General features: G+C 42.2%; 1 long non-coding RNA gene and 1 other non-coding gene across 2 annotated transcripts; both read right to left on the reverse strand.

The window, feature by feature from the left end:
- Positions 1 to 242: 242 nt before the first annotated feature.
- On the reverse strand, positions 243 to 14,244 carry LOC129636250 (uncharacterized). The gene is made up of 3 exons (XR_008706828.1): positions 14,169 to 14,244; positions 3,046 to 3,229; positions 243 to 549 (listed from the first exon to the last, which is right to left on the reverse strand). It is a non-coding gene; the product is annotated as an uncharacterized LOC129636250 (long non-coding RNA).
- Positions 11,389 to 11,461, reverse strand: TRNAC-ACA (transfer RNA cysteine (anticodon ACA)). The gene has a single exon. It is a non-coding gene; the product is annotated as a tRNA-Cys (tRNA).
- Positions 14,245 to 15,500: the final 1,256 nt, after the last annotated feature.

The raw sequence follows: 15,500 nt of genomic DNA on the forward strand, positions 1-15,500 counted from the left end.
AAGCTGTGAGGAAAGAGATGAAACAATAAGAGATTATTGTTGATGATGGTTGAAGCTGGATAACACATTGGCACTCATAACATTTGTTTTTCTATTTTTTGTATGTGTTTTCATATTCCCATAATAAAAAGTTGAAAATATGTAGACGGAACAAGATTTAAAATCCACCTTCATAGGTAGCTATTTTATTCTAAGTAAGCTGCTGGGGTTTTCAATGGTTTTTCACTTACAGTTTAGTTCATGCATGCGTGCTCAGTCGCTTCAGTCCTGTCTAACTCTTTGCAACCCTGTGGACTGTAGCCTGCCAGGCTCCTCTGTCCATGGGATTCTCCAGGCAAGAATACTGGAGTGGGTTGCCATGCCATCCTCCAGGGGATCTTCCTGACCCAGGAACCAAACTGGTGTCTCCTGTGTCTCTTGCATTGCAGACGGATTCCTTACGGCTGAGCCATGAGGGAAACCCTATTTTATGAGATTCCTCTGTTATTAAACTTCACCTGCACCAGAGAGGCAGGCCATAGCTCTGGGCTCTTGCTTTTGACCTTCTTCCTGAGCAAGAAGAGAAGATATTAAACCTAAGACACAACAGATACAGTGTTACTGTCTTTCTCCTCTGGGCCAAAAGGTGTGGGGAGCTCTGACAGTCAGAGGAGCGAGGGCAGGGCCAACGGAGTCAAGGGGGAGCAGGTAGACAGGCCATCCTCCGGGCCTGGCACCCCTCAAGCCATCCCTGGCATCTTTCTTCTTCCCTTCTTCAGGATTTGTTTTGGCCCTGAAGGCTACACAGAATTTAATCAGTTTCAAACTCATCAGTCAATTCTAATGTAATCAGTTCTAAACTCCAGATTCTTTTTCAAATTTACTATTTATAAAGTAGGGGTGCATTTCACAATCGATGGTATATATATAAATTCCTGCTCCTTGAGATAGGGATCTGGGAACATAGTAATGCCCAAGACAGAGGATAAGGGTCTCCTTCCTACAAGACTCACAGTCATCTCAATTTGTTGAATGTTCTTTGACATTTGTGTAAGGCTCTGTGGCTGGAGAAAGCAATGGCACCCCACTCCAGTACTCTTACCTGGAAAATCCCCATGGACTGAGGAGCCTGGTGGGCTGCAGTCCATGGGGTCGCTAAGAGTTGGACCCGACTGAGCGACTTCACTTTCATTTTTCACTTTCATACATTGGAGAAGGAAATGGCAACCCACTCTAGTGTTCTTGCCTGGAGAATCCCAGGGACAGGGGAGCCTGGTGAGCTGCCGTCTATGGGGTCGCACAGAGTTGGACACGACTGAAGCGACTTAGCAGCAGCAGCAGCAGCAAGGTTCTGTGGTAGCCTTGTATTGATGTGGTAACAAATTATCACAAACTTCACGGTGTAAAACACAAATACGTAATGATTCTGGAGGTCAGAAATCTGATATATGGCTCCTCCTAGGCTAGATAAAAATCAAAGCCTCAGCAGGCTGTATTCTTTTTTGGAGATGTTAGGGAAGAATCCATTTCCTGCTCGCTTGGCTGGTTGGAAGAATTCGGTTCCCTGCAGTTGTACACCCCAGGCCCCTGTTTGCTTGCTGGCCATAAGTTGAGGGTTGCTGTTGACTTCTGTAGGCCATCACCTTCCTCCTCTTGGGGGCTCCTTCTTCTGTCTTCATCTCTGAGAGCAAACTGATAAAGGACTTGGCGTTTTCCATGATTCTGTGGTTGGCAGTTTCCTTCAGCTGCAGAATCTATCTTGCAGGGTGATCAGTCAGCGGCTGGCCCCACAGACCATGTGGTGTGGGTTACAGTCCCAGCTGTGCTGCTGCTGCTGCTGCTGCTAAGTCGCTTCAGTGGTGTTCGACTCTGTGCGACCCCATAGACTGCAGCCCACCAGGCTCCACCGTCCCTGGAATTCTCCAGGCAAGAACACTGGAGTGGGTTGCCATTTCCTTCTCCAGTGCATGAAAGTGAAAAGTGAAAGTGAAGTCGCTCAGTCGTTTCCGACTCTTAGCGACCCCATGGACTGCAGCCTACCAGGCTTCTTTGTCCATGGGATTTTCCAGGCAAGAGTACTGCAGTGGGATGCCATTGCCTTCTCCGAGTCCCAGCTGTAGGTAGGGTTTAATCACATAGAGTCATCACTCTTCTCTTGAGAGGGATCTGACATCCTGGCTTCATTAAGGACATTTGGAAAAGAGAAAAGAAAAAAAGATGCACTGCGTGTGAGACAAAGAATCTAAAGACAGCCCCGAACTAGACAGACATCAGACTTGTCGGCAGCCACTCCTGATAGGATCATGGAATGATGATTTTGGAAGTGTTGCGGAAAAAGAACTTTGAACTAGAATTCTGTGTCCAGCTATATTGCTTTTTAAAAAATATATTTATTTATTTGGCTGTGTTGGGTCTTAGTTATGGCACACAGGATCCTCCTTGCACTGCCTAGGCTTCTGTCTAAATTGTGGTGGGTGGGCTTAGCTGCCCTTTGTCATGTGGGATCCTAGTTCCCCACCCAGGGATCAAACCCACGTCCCCTGCATTGCAAGGTGGATTCTTAACCACTGGACTACCAGGGAAGTCCCCAATATTACTATTTAAATGTGAGGATGAAATAAAGATATCCCCAGACTCACAAAGTCTACAGTTTTACCAGATTTAAAACAAACAAACAAACTCTTTGACAGTAATCTTGGAGGAGAAATTTTAGCAAATAAATAAATATAGAGAAGAACTTTGGAATAAGGAGCAGAAAGGTGAGTGTATAATTTGGTGAAGTTAACTGTTGTAAATGTAAAATATACTATTGTGTAAAAAGGCAAGAGCTTCCACTTTGCTTTTAAATGAATATCCTCTTAAACATGAATGAGAAACCAGAAATCACCTGATAACTGGAGAAAGCCTTTAACATGAATACTGGAAATCAAATAAACAGATAAAAAAAAATAAAAGCTGGAAATAAAGACAATGCAGAGAGCAGAATAAGTTTTAGAAAGAGGGAAGAAAGAGAACTAAGAGAAGAGAACTATTAAAGAACAATTCAAGAATGTAAAAGCTACTTACAGAGACTGCTTAAAATCCCAAGTCAAGAAAACAAAGGAAGGAACGTTGGCTTCCACTCAAGGTGAAGAGTAACAGGGATGAGACTCTACACTCCTGTCTCAAACCAACAAAGCGAACGTGACACCTGCGTGAAACAACAGGTTTAAAGGCTGCAACCGGGCTTCAGGCGATGAGCAACAGTAACCTGTGAGACAAGAAGCGAATCAGGTGAGCCCTGTGACTGTCCAGCTTCCGGCCCAAAGAGAGTTTCCAGGCTGCAGGGCAGGGAGAGGGAACCCAGGCAGCATCCAGCAGTCTCCCTGAGTCCAGGAGCTGAGAGTCCCAGGGAAATCAAGGTGGCTGAAGCGCTCAGGACAGAGAGAGAATCCCAGAGATCTGCAGAGGGTCACCCTTGGGTATTCAGCAGAGAAATGACCAGCACAGGATTCAGAGCAAACTGCCTAAGGCTAGGGGCAAACCTTTCTGAAAGGATTGGAGAGCAGCGGCTGGCACAGGCACCCAGCTAGGAACAGTACCTATTCCCCCCAGCCAGACTGGAAAACTCATAATGAGCAGAACATTGAGAGAATACTCAGGGAGGCCTTCCTCAATAAGGGGAAACAATTAGTCCTAAACTAAGCACCTTTCCTTTTGCCTTCAATCTTTTTCAACATCAGGGGCTTTTTCCAGTTGGCTCTTCACATCAGGTGGCCAAAGAATCGGAGTTTCAGCATCAGTCCTTGCAATGAATATTAAGGGTTGATTTCCTTTAGGATTGACTGGTTCGACCTCCTTGCAGTCCAGGGGACTCTAAAGAGTGTGGCAGAGGGTAAGATAATATAGATGGCATCACTGACTCAATGAACATGAGTTTGAGCAAACTCAGGGAGATAGTGAAGGACAGGGAAGCCTGGTGTGCTGCAGTCCATGGGGTCGCGGAGAGTCGAAACCACTGAACGACTAAACAACAACAAAACTAAGCATTACTCTGGACCTACAAGATTATAAAAGTAAGACTTGAAAGGATCAGACTTTTTCTGAGAAATATAACTGCATCGCAGACGAACGTTACCAATATTCACAGAACAACAACAACAAAATATGTAGCACCCAACAAAGTGAAATCCTCAATGTCCGGTATCAAAACAAAAGTCACCAGGTGATGAAAGAAGCAGGAAACTACAATTCACAGTAAGGAGAAAATATATCAATTGAAACCAACCCAGAACTGACCATTGTTATAATAAGCAGATGAAGATATTAAGACAATTCTAACTGTATTCTGTATGTTCAAAAAGTTACATAGAAATATGAGATCTATTTTTTAAAAGACCTAAATCAAACATTTTGATTAAAAACTACAATGTATGAAATGAAAAATGCACTGGATGGCATTGATGGTGGATTAGATTTGACAGAATAAGGAAAAAAAGACCCTCAGTGAACAGTGGGACAATTTCAAGCAACCTAACATATATAAGTGGAATCTTCACAGCAGAGAGGAGAATGGTGGGGTCAAAAAGATACTTGACTTTATCATGTCTGAAAGTTTTCCTAATGTTTTGCAAACTAGAAATTCAAAGATCCAAGGAGCTCAATGAATCTCAAGCATTAAAAAAAAAAAAAATGAAGAAAGTGATACCAAGTCACAAAATATTAGGAAAAAATAATAAGGATGAGAAAATCTTAAAGGTAGCTGGGGCAGGAGGTGGGTGGAAGTTATATACAGAGAGACAGAGTAAGAACCACAGAATTCTTACTGAAAACAACATAAGCAAGAAGACATGGAGCAATATCTTTAAAATACTGAATGAAAAAACTGTTGACCTTAAATTCTACATCCAGTGAAAAAGTATCTTTCAAGAAATGAAGGTAATATATAAATGATTTCAGACATATAAAAGCTGAAAGAATTCATTATCAGACTTGCACTATAAAAAATGTTAAAGGACATCCTTCAGATAGAAGAAAAATGATGTCAGAGGTAAATCTGGACCTACACAAAGGAATTAAGTGCACCAGAAATGGTAACTACATGGGTAATTATATAAGATGTTTCTTATTATTTAAATTTCTTTTAAAAAAATGATAGCTTAACAAAAGTAATAACACTGTGTTGTGGGGTTTATAACAAATATAAACAAGTTGTAAACAAGTATAAAATGAATGACTGCTAGGAAGGGAGAAGCTTAAGTATCATATGTGAAAGGATATAATATCGTTTAAATACAGATTGTAATAAGTTAAAGATATATGAAGTAAACCCTAAAGCAACTACTCAGATATTAGAAGAGAAAAGATTCATGAATTTGAAAATACAATAGAAACTATCCAAAATAAAACATACAAGAGAAAAAAGTCTAAAATGAATGAAGAGAGCATCAGTGAACTGTGGGATAATGTTGAGTGGTCAAATACACACACAGCTGGAGTCCCTGAAGACGAGGGGATAGAGGGATTGGCAGAAAAAACTCTGTAAAAATTATGGCCAAAACTTTCTAAATTCAATAAAATTATAGGTCTGCAGAACCAAGAAATTCAATAAAACCCAAGCACACACAAAAAAGAAGTTACACCAAGGCACATCATAATTAAATTTCTCAAAAGCAATGATAAAGAAAAAAATGTTTTAAATAGCTACAGGGAGAAAAAAGACATTACACAAAGACAAAGAATGACAGCAGATTTCCCACGGGAAAAAAATCAAGATAGAAGACAATGTAGCCACGTCTCTAAAATATTGGGGAGAAAAATCTATCAACCAAAAATTCTTTACTCAACAGAAGTACCTTTCAATAAAAGAAGGCAAAACGAATCCTGCTCCAGACAAACAAAAGCTGGAAGAATCTATCACCAGTAATCTGTACTAAAGAAATACTTAAGGAAGTCCTTCAGGCAGAAGGACAGTGATACCAGATGGAAAACTGGATTTATTCAAAGGAATGAAGAACAGCAACAGTAATTGTATGGGTAGGTACTGAGAAATGTTTTCATCCTTTAAATCGCATTGTAAGATAATTGACTGCTTAAGCAAAAATAATAACCATATAATGTGAGGTTTAGAAACAAAATATATGACAACAAGAGCACAAAAGCTGGAGGGAAGATATGGAAGTATACTTTGTTGCAAGGTCCTATAATATATATGAATTAGTATAATATCACTTGATACATTAAAGATGGCTACTCTAAACCCTAAAGCAAGCTCTAAAACACATGACAAAGAGTTATAGTTAGTAAAGCAACAAACAAGATAGAATCATAAAAAAAAAATCCTCATTCAATCTCAAAGAAGGCAGAAAAAGAGGAAAAAGAACAAAGAACAAATGGGACAAACAGAAAACAAATATCAAGATGAGAGACTTAACCGTAACCACTAATCACATGCAATGTAAATGCTCAGATTGTTTGGATGAAAAAGCAAGACCCAGCCCTAAGCTGCTTCTAACAGAAGGAATTGTATTAGAAATCAGAGAAAGATCTCAGGAAAACCCCAAATATTTAGAAACTAAATAGCACACTCCTAAATGACCCATGAATCAAAAAGAAGTCAAACAGAAAATTAGAAAATACTTTGAAGAGAATGAAAATGGAAGTATAATATACCATAATCTGTGGGATACTGCAGTAGGAGTGATTAGTAGCACTAAATACCCATATTAGAACAGAAGAAATGTGTCAATTCAGTTATGTCAGCTTCCAACTTAGGCAACTGCAAAAAGAACGTTAGATGCCCAAACTTGTTCATCTTACAGCTGGAAGTTTGTACTCTTTCCCCAGTAGCTCTTCTTTCCCCCAACTCCCCAAACCCTGGCAACTACCACTCCATTCTGTCTCTCTGAGTTTGATGTTTTAGATTCTACATATAAGTGATACCATACAGTATTTGTCTTTTCCTATCTGACTCATTTTACTTAGCACAATGCATTCAAGGTTCATCCAAATTGTCAAAATGGCAGGATTTTCTCCTTTCTCACAGCTGAAAAATATTCTATTGTAACTTTTGGGGGTCATACAAGACTCTATTTTTCCATCTCTATGTTTAATATGGAAATAAAAATAAAATTAGATGAAAAATGTATCAATTCATCTATTGGTGGACACTTTGGTTGTTCCCATATCTTGGCTATTGTGAAGGAAACTGCAATGCGCATACGAGAACAGCTATCTCTATAAGATCTTTACTTCAGTTCCTTTGGAAATATACCCCAAAGTGGAATTGCTGAATCATACATTGGTTCTATTATTTTTTTGTGTGGAAACTCCGTACTGTTTTCCATGTGGCTGCACCGAGTTGCATTTTTACTAACAGTGAAAAAACAGAGAAAAGGGTTCCCTTTTCTCTACACCTACTTCTACACTTGCTCCTGTCTTTTTGACAATAGCCATTCTAGGTGTGAGGTGATATCTCATTGTGGTTTTGAGTTGCATTTTCCTGATATTTGTCATGCTGAGCACCTTTTCATGTACCTATTGGAAAGCTGAGGAATCTTAAAGGAAAGAGCTAAAATCAAAAAATCCCAAGAGATACAAATGAAAGATAATGGAATGGAAAATCAGAGTTTAGTCTGGTAGGTCAAATTATAGGATTCTAAAAGCAAGTGTCATTGATGCAATTAAAGTATACATGAAAGAGCACCATAGGGACTTCTCTGGTGGTCCAGTGGCTAAGATTCCACACTCCCAATGCAGGGGGCACCCACATGAGATCCCTGATTAGGAAGATCCCACATACTGCAGCTTGCATGCCACAACTAAAACTTCCGATTGCCACAACTAAGCCCAGGTAAATAATTAAATTTAAAAATTAAATATTTAATTGCACCCAAATAAATAATTTTTAAAAAACACCATAGCTTTTAAAGATTAATGAATTATGCAAGTATGCACATTAAACATATAAGAGTTGGAAGCTGGGTTGGGGTCAAATGGGAGTGGCACTCAGAGATGGGGAATACACAGGAAAAGCAAAACGGAGCTCGTGTAGACTGATTAAGACAGTACGGGTTTATAAGGAGTATCTCTGCCCTTCTGAAGACAGGAAGAGAAAGCTTAGGCCTCTAAGAAATGTGATGCTTAGAAAATAAGAAAATAATTCAAAAGATCAGCCATGTGGAAACAGCTTTGAAAGGGAACTTCTTTATTTTTTCTTCCCTCCCAGCTTTACTGTCTCGTGGCTTGAAAGGAACAAATCAAAGGGGAAATAAGATTCATTGAAATTGGATTATTTTAAAATGGTAATTTAATAATATTTCCTCTCAAGAGAGTAAAAGTATAGTGCAGGCTGAAGCTGGCACTTATCTAAATTTCATTTCACTCATAGCAAAGTAGCAAGCGACAGCATGATTTATACCTCTATCAGAAAATTGTGAGAAAGCCTTTTAGCAGTAGCATCCTACCAAGAAACAAAGCAAGGATGCCACAAGAGCACCTTCAGTATTTCCTTCATTTGTAGGATGAGGCCATTCACTGTCTAGCTCCTGTGGAACAATTTCAGGCTCAATTTCTATCCCACCCCTGGTGAAAGTGAAAGTCGCTCAGTAGTGTTCAACTCTTCGCAACTCCATGGACTACATAGTCCATGGAATTCTCCAGGCAAGAATATTGGAGTGGGTAGCCTTTCCCTTCTCCAGGAGATCTTCCCAACCCAGGGATCGAACCCAGGTCTCATGCATTGCAGGTGGATTCTTTACCAACTGAGCCACGAGGGAAGTCCAGGAATACTGGGGTGGATAGCCTATCCCTTTTCCAGTGGATCTTCCCAATCCAGGAATCGAACTGGGGTCTCCTGCATTGCAGATGGATTCTTTACCAACTGAGCTATCAGGGTTACTTAACTTCACCTATCAGACTAACTCATTTTTCCACCAATAGACCTTGAGATTTCCTGACCATCTGCCTGGGAAACATCCCTTGAATGGGAAGTCCGTCCAGCAGTGCCCTGCTCAATCCTTACCCATCTGCTGTAATCCTGTCACCTTTCTCTTATCCTAAGTTAACGTCCCATTTATGAACTGCTGGAGCATTTACTTTATACACCATCCTTTGGCAGATAGTTATTTTAACATTTTGAAGATATCATTCCATTGTCTTCTAGATTCCATTGTTTCTGCTTAGACGTCAACTATAAATGTACAGCTTAATATCTTTCATTAATTTTTGAAAATTCTCAGTTATTAACTCTCCAAATACTGCTGTGTCCCCTTCATCCTCTTCCTTCCTTCCTTATGAGACGCCTCTCTGTTGTAACTTTTTGTCTTTTGCCTTCACGTCTCAATACTGTATTCTGGATACTGTCTTCCAATCCATTAAGAATTCAATTAGTTCTCTCTTCAGCTCTCTGTGCCACTGTTAAGACTATTCCCTGACTTAATAATGTGATTGTTGTATCTATAGTTCTAGAATTTCTCTCTTTTTTTTTTGAAGATGCTCAGTAAATGTTTATCAAATGAGTTGAATGAAGATCACCAAACTCCACGATGCCACAGATGTAAAACTGCATAGAAAAATACCCACAAATGAAGCTTTACAGTGTCTTTTCCACATATTTCTTTCACTAATATACTCAATATTTTGTAATATTTACATTTGTTTTCAACAGCTTTTGTACTTTTATGGAATAAAATGAATTTCCCAAAACTTTATAAAGTGCACATACAAGGGTATGACCTCTAATGGCTTAACTTTTGATTATTTCCTGGGAACCAGTCAGGTCCAAGATCAGAAACCCACACATAGAGATGAACCTGGAGCAATGGACAACAAAACACTGTTGCTTTTTTTTTTTTTTTTTTACAGTTTATATTTCTCTGTCAAAACTCTCAGTTTCATCTTTCATCTCTTCATGCACATAGCAAGCATAATTATTTTTAAGTCTGAGTTTTATAACCATATCTTCTGTGGGTCTCTGGTTTCTGCTGCTTGGTTTTGTTCCCTTGTATGCTTGGTTAGTTTTTTTTTTTAATCAGGTGAAATTAATATAACATCAAAATAACCATTTTAAAGTATTCAGTTCAGTGGCATTTAGTACATTCACGATGCTGTGTAATCACTTCCTCTATTCAGTTCCAAGATGTTCTTATCACTCCAACAGAAAACGCCGGACCCACTAAGTAGGCGCTTTCATGTCCCCTCCCCCACCGTCTGGCAACTACCCATTTGCTTTTCGTCTCTATTTATGTCCTTATACTAAATGGATTTCTTATAGGCAGCATGGAATTCGGTCTTGCTATGCTTGGATCCCTTTCCTCGTACTTTCATCTGAAAATTCTCAAAGCAATGTCTTGTTTAGTCACTCAGTTGTATCTGACTCTTTCGAACCCCATGGACTGTAGCCCACCAGGCTCCTCTGTCCATGGAATTTCACAGGCAAGAATACTGCAGTGGGTTGCCAGTTCCTTCTCCAAGGGATCTTCCCGATCCAGGGATCGAACCCGGGTGTCCTGCATTAGCAGGTGGATTCTTTACCGCTGAGCCACCACCAGAGAAGCCCCCTCAAAGCAATAAGCTGGGGCAGTCATTTGTTTCCTTTATCACAGGGATCACTGTCCTCTGTTGCCTGATGTCCAGGCTCTTGACAACCATTGTTTCATATATGTCATCCTTTTTTTTTTGTTTTCCTTTTCTTTTGGTTGTTTCAGATAGGAAAGTAAATACAGTCTCTGCTACTCTACCTTGGCTAGGAGCAGAATTCTGCTGCCTTTTGAAAACATAATTTACGTGCTTTGGTTTAGCAGTTAAATTCATTCTATTCAATTTAAATTTTTGTTTTGAGGCATGCTGTCGTTTAATCACGTTTTAACAAATCCTGACATTCAGTATAGCTTGTATTGTTATAAAATATGCCCATGTCTTCCACGTTAAGCTTCCTTGCCTGCAACCAGCAAATGCCAGTCTCCACACCCTTTCTTCTCTGAGAGCTAGAACAAACAGCATGTGTTCATGAACTGCTGAAGGTTCCCCTAGTCATCAGATACACTCCTACTTTAGCTGGCCACTCTCTAAAATTGAGACCATAACCCTCACCAACGCTTAGGATGTCCATAGACCCCTTGGGCTCTAGGCAAGCCACTTAATGCTCTGGGGCAGGGAGGGGGAGTTGATACTCATTTTTAAATCCAACATAGTTAACTTTCATGTGTTGGTAGATTTTTTAAAAATAATTCACATTTATATGAAGATTTTTTTGAGTTTTTCTCCTCTTTCCTAATCCTTGAATTTTTTTTTTTCCCACCAGCCTATTAAGTGAAAGAAAGTGAAGTCTCTTTGCGACCCCTTGGACTTGTAGCCCACCAGGCTCCTCCATCCATGGGATTTTCCAGGCAAGAATACTGGAGTGGGTTGCCATTTCCTTCTCCAAGAGATCTTCCTGACCCAGGGATTGAACCTGGGTCTCCTGCATTGTAGGCAGACGCTTTACCGTCTGAGCCACCAGGGAAGTCTATAGCTGCTGCTGCTGCTGCTAAGTCACTTCAGTCGTGTCTGACTCTGTGTGACCCCATAGACAGCAGCCCACCAGGCTCCCCATCCCTGGGATTCTCCAGGCAAGAACACTGGAGTGGGTTGCCATTTCCTTCTCCAATGCATGAAAGTGAAAAGTGAAAGTGAAGTCGCTCAGTCATGTCCGACTCTCAGCGACCCCTGTCCAATCCCACCTACCCTGTCCTGGGGTGGAACTTCATCTCAGAACCTCTGGTGCTGTAATATACATGTGATCAGTTGCCATTATAGTCTGGTGAGAGGCAGAACTCCATGAGCATTCCTATTTACAGGATGACTAGATATCACCCTGGCTTTGACGTACTACCACCATGGAGCATTTAAACAAAAAGTAGGCTTTTAGTCATGCTGCAACCTCACCCACCTTAGAAACACCTTCCCTGCAGCTATTGCTCCATCTGGTTACTTATGAGTAACCACAGATCCTCTTGTCATAGCAGGTCTAGTAATTTGTTGTCATTGTTGTTCAGTTGCTCAATCATGTCCTACCCTTTGCAACCCTGTGAACTGCAGCATGCCAGGCTTCCCTGTCCTTCCACTATCTCCCAGAGCTTGCTCAAACTCATGTCCATTGAGTTGATGATGCCATCCAACCGTCTCATCCTCTGTTGCCCCCTTCTCCTCCTGCCCTCAATCTTTCCCAGCATCAGGGTCTTATCCAATGAGTTGGCTCTTCAAATCAGGTGGCCAAAGTATTGGAGCTTCAGCTTTAGCATCAGTCCTTACATGAATATTCAGGGTTGATTTCCTTTAGGATTTATTGGTTTGATCTCCTTGCAGTCCAAAGGACTCTCAAGAGTCTTCTCCAGCACCACAGTTCAAAAGCATCAATTCTTTGGTGCTCAGCCTTCTTTATCATCCAACTCTCACATCCATACATGACTACTGGAAAAACCATAGATTTCACTATATGGACCTTTGTCAGCAAAGTGATGTCTCTACTTTTTAATATGCTAGGTTTGGGTTTGTCATAGTTTTTCTTCCAAGGAGCAAGCGTTTTTTAATTTTATGACTCCAGTCACCATGTGCAGTGATTTTAGAGTCCAAGAAAATAAAATCTGTCACTGTTTCCACTTTTTCCCTATCTGTTTGCCATGAAGTGATGGGACTGGATGCCATGATCTTTGTTTTTTGAATGTTGAGCTTTAAGTCAGCTTTTCAGCAATAATAATAAAAACTTTAAATTTCATTCTTGGGCTGGGTTTCCCATCACACCTGCAGGGGGAAACATTCTAAAGCTTCTCTCTTTTCCCTCCAACCTCTTTTATGACTTTCACCCCACCCTTTGCTGTGACCTCGCGGGGTGGAGGGGAAGGAAGGGCAGGAAGTGCTTGTGTAACTTGGAATTCCATGATGCTCTGGCATCAGCCCTCCCCATGAAGCAAGTCCTTTCTTCCTGGAGGTATTTTTGTGGATTCTTCAATGATCTCCTAGTCTCTGGGGATCTCTTTGCAGTCTGTCACTCAAGACTCCTTCCTCAGCCTCCAGGTGTCTGATGGAGCCTCAGAACTGTGGGGTTCTGAGCATCGGGGAGGCTTCTCGGTTGGGATACAAGCTGACCCCAGGCCAGCTTTCTCGTTTGAGTGGCTGAGCCTGGTCCTTAGGAAACACTCATGCCTTCCCTTGGTCACTTGGGAAAATAGCACCTGGGTCCAAACTGGGCTGATGGGAGCCCTCTTCTCGGTCTTGCTGTGCTTAAAGGCACACGCAGTGTGTGAAGGGTTTACTCACGGTTGCTGCTGTTCTAAAGCAGGAAGGTGGCAAAAATGCCAGGAAACAGAAATGTCTTAAGGGGAAGGGACAACCTGACCAGCTGGACATGTCAGTGAAGGTTCAGCCTCCCCTCAGGTCCAGAAACACTGCCCCTTTGTAGGCCGAGTGAGATTTTGTTCCAGAATAGAAATGGAAACATGTGCATACACCAGGTGGCTTTCAGGGCAACAAATACAGTGTCCTTTGACCCATATTCATATCTAGAAACCTGAATGTGAGCAGAGGTCATGAGGACTCCTCTGGACGCCACTTGTCTGGGGCTGACTCCCCAGATGGCAAAGCCACTGCACCCAGAACTGAAACCACTCAGAAGAATTTAGCACAAAGAGCTGTTGACCGAGGTGTCACAGGGCGGGGTAGGGTGGGGTGGAGCTTGCCAGAGGAGATAAACAGAAGAGGGAAGTTATCAGGATTGAGTCACTAACTCGCCCAGTGGGTATGGCAGGTCATATCTGAGAAACTCAGAGCAGAGCTTGAAGGAGCCTCCTGGAGATCAAGCAGTCTGCCCTTGGCAATCCCACTTGAGTGTCACAGATGAAGAAAAAACAGATAATAATAATGGTGGGGGTGGGGATTTAGTCGCTAAGTCATGTCCGACTCTTGAGACTCCATGGACTGCATAGCCCGCCAGGCTCTTCTGTCTATGGAATTTTCCAGGCCAGAATACTGGAGTGGGTTGCCATTTCCTCCTCCAGGGGATCTACCCGACCCATGGACTGAACATGCGTCTTCTGCATTGCAGGCAGGTTCTTCACCAACTGAACCACCAGGGGAAGCCCCAGTAATAATAATACCTGCATTTTTTTAAGCACTTCCTTTCAGTGTAAGCGATTTCCTAGGTGCTTAGGAAAGACTGTCTCATTTATTGTTACCTCCTTTACTTCTCAGGACAATCCCACGTGGCAATTGCTCTCATTGGCTCCATTTTACAGATGAGGGCACAGAGACTCCGAGAGGTCCTTTCACTTGCCCAGGTGCCCAGGCAGGAAGGGCAGCACCTGGAGGCGGGCCTGTGCACGTGACCCTGGGATTTCCCAACACCGTCACACAGTACAGCGGACGAGCTCACTTGGAACCAGGTTTAAGATCTGCAAGGGCGGTGCAGACCTGTTCTACACTTCAGGTTCAGAGTCCATAAACAGTGTCGTTGCTTTGGAAATATCAGATTGAAATGCTCAGGGTACAGTGTGAAGACGAGGCCACCAAGGGAAAAGCAGAGGTGTGAAAGCATGCCAGCCATATTCACCAGAGCCCCAGGCGTCCTGCAAATCAGTCCCTTTTGAGAAATGGAATATTTCCTGCCGTATCAGGAAACTAAGATATCACAGTCATCAACTCCAGAGTGAGTTCCTGGGGCCTAAGGGCCCTCAGGGCAGAAGATGCCCTGGAGGAGGTCATGGAAATCTGCTCCAGTGTTCTTTTCTTTTTAATTATTTATTTTAATTGGAGGATAATTACTTTACAATATTGTGGTGGGTTTTGCCATACATCGATGTGAATCAGTCACAGGTACACATGTGCCCCCCTATCCCGAACCCCACCCCACCTCCCTCCAGTATTCTTGCCTGGAGAAAATCCCATGGGCAGAGGAGCCTGGCAGGCTACAGTCCATAGGGTCTCAAGGGTAGGACACGACTGAGTGACTAACATTTCACCAAGCACATTTAGATCTCCCTTACATTAGGGCACCAAGAATATCTGATTCCATCTCTGAGCCAGTTTCCATTACACCAGTTAAGCTGTTTCCTATGCCTAAAAACTAGACTCTATAAATCCCTTCCACTAGTTAACACTCTGGGTGGTTGTCATGATGGGGAAACATCCCTAAACCCAGGGGTTGTGTTCATAGTAGAGTTAGTAAAACACACACACACACACACACACACACAAACACACACACCGTGACCCACACCATATGTGCCCCAGACCCCGCGGGGCCCTGGAGGCTGGGGGTGAGTCCCAGAGGAGGATGATCACACTGCAGGTTGTGACTTTTTTTTTTTTTTTTTTTGGTGACTATTTTTTAAGTCAACACTTTGCAGGCCTCCAGAGAGGGGGTTGACCAGGCGACAGGTGTGAGACCAGGGGGAAGAAGGACGGCAATCTTGGCATTGAGGAGGACGGGCCAGGAGAGGGAAAGAGGTGAGAAGCCAGGGAGCAGACCCTCGAGAAGCGGGAAGGCCTGAAAGAAAGCACAAGGCTCT

This window comes from Bubalus kerabau, chromosome 21 (genome assembly GCF_029407905.1).
Source record: "Bubalus kerabau isolate K-KA32 ecotype Philippines breed swamp buffalo chromosome 21, PCC_UOA_SB_1v2, whole genome shotgun sequence".
In the NCBI taxonomy this organism is placed as follows: domain Eukaryota; kingdom Metazoa; phylum Chordata; class Mammalia; order Artiodactyla; family Bovidae; genus Bubalus; species Bubalus kerabau.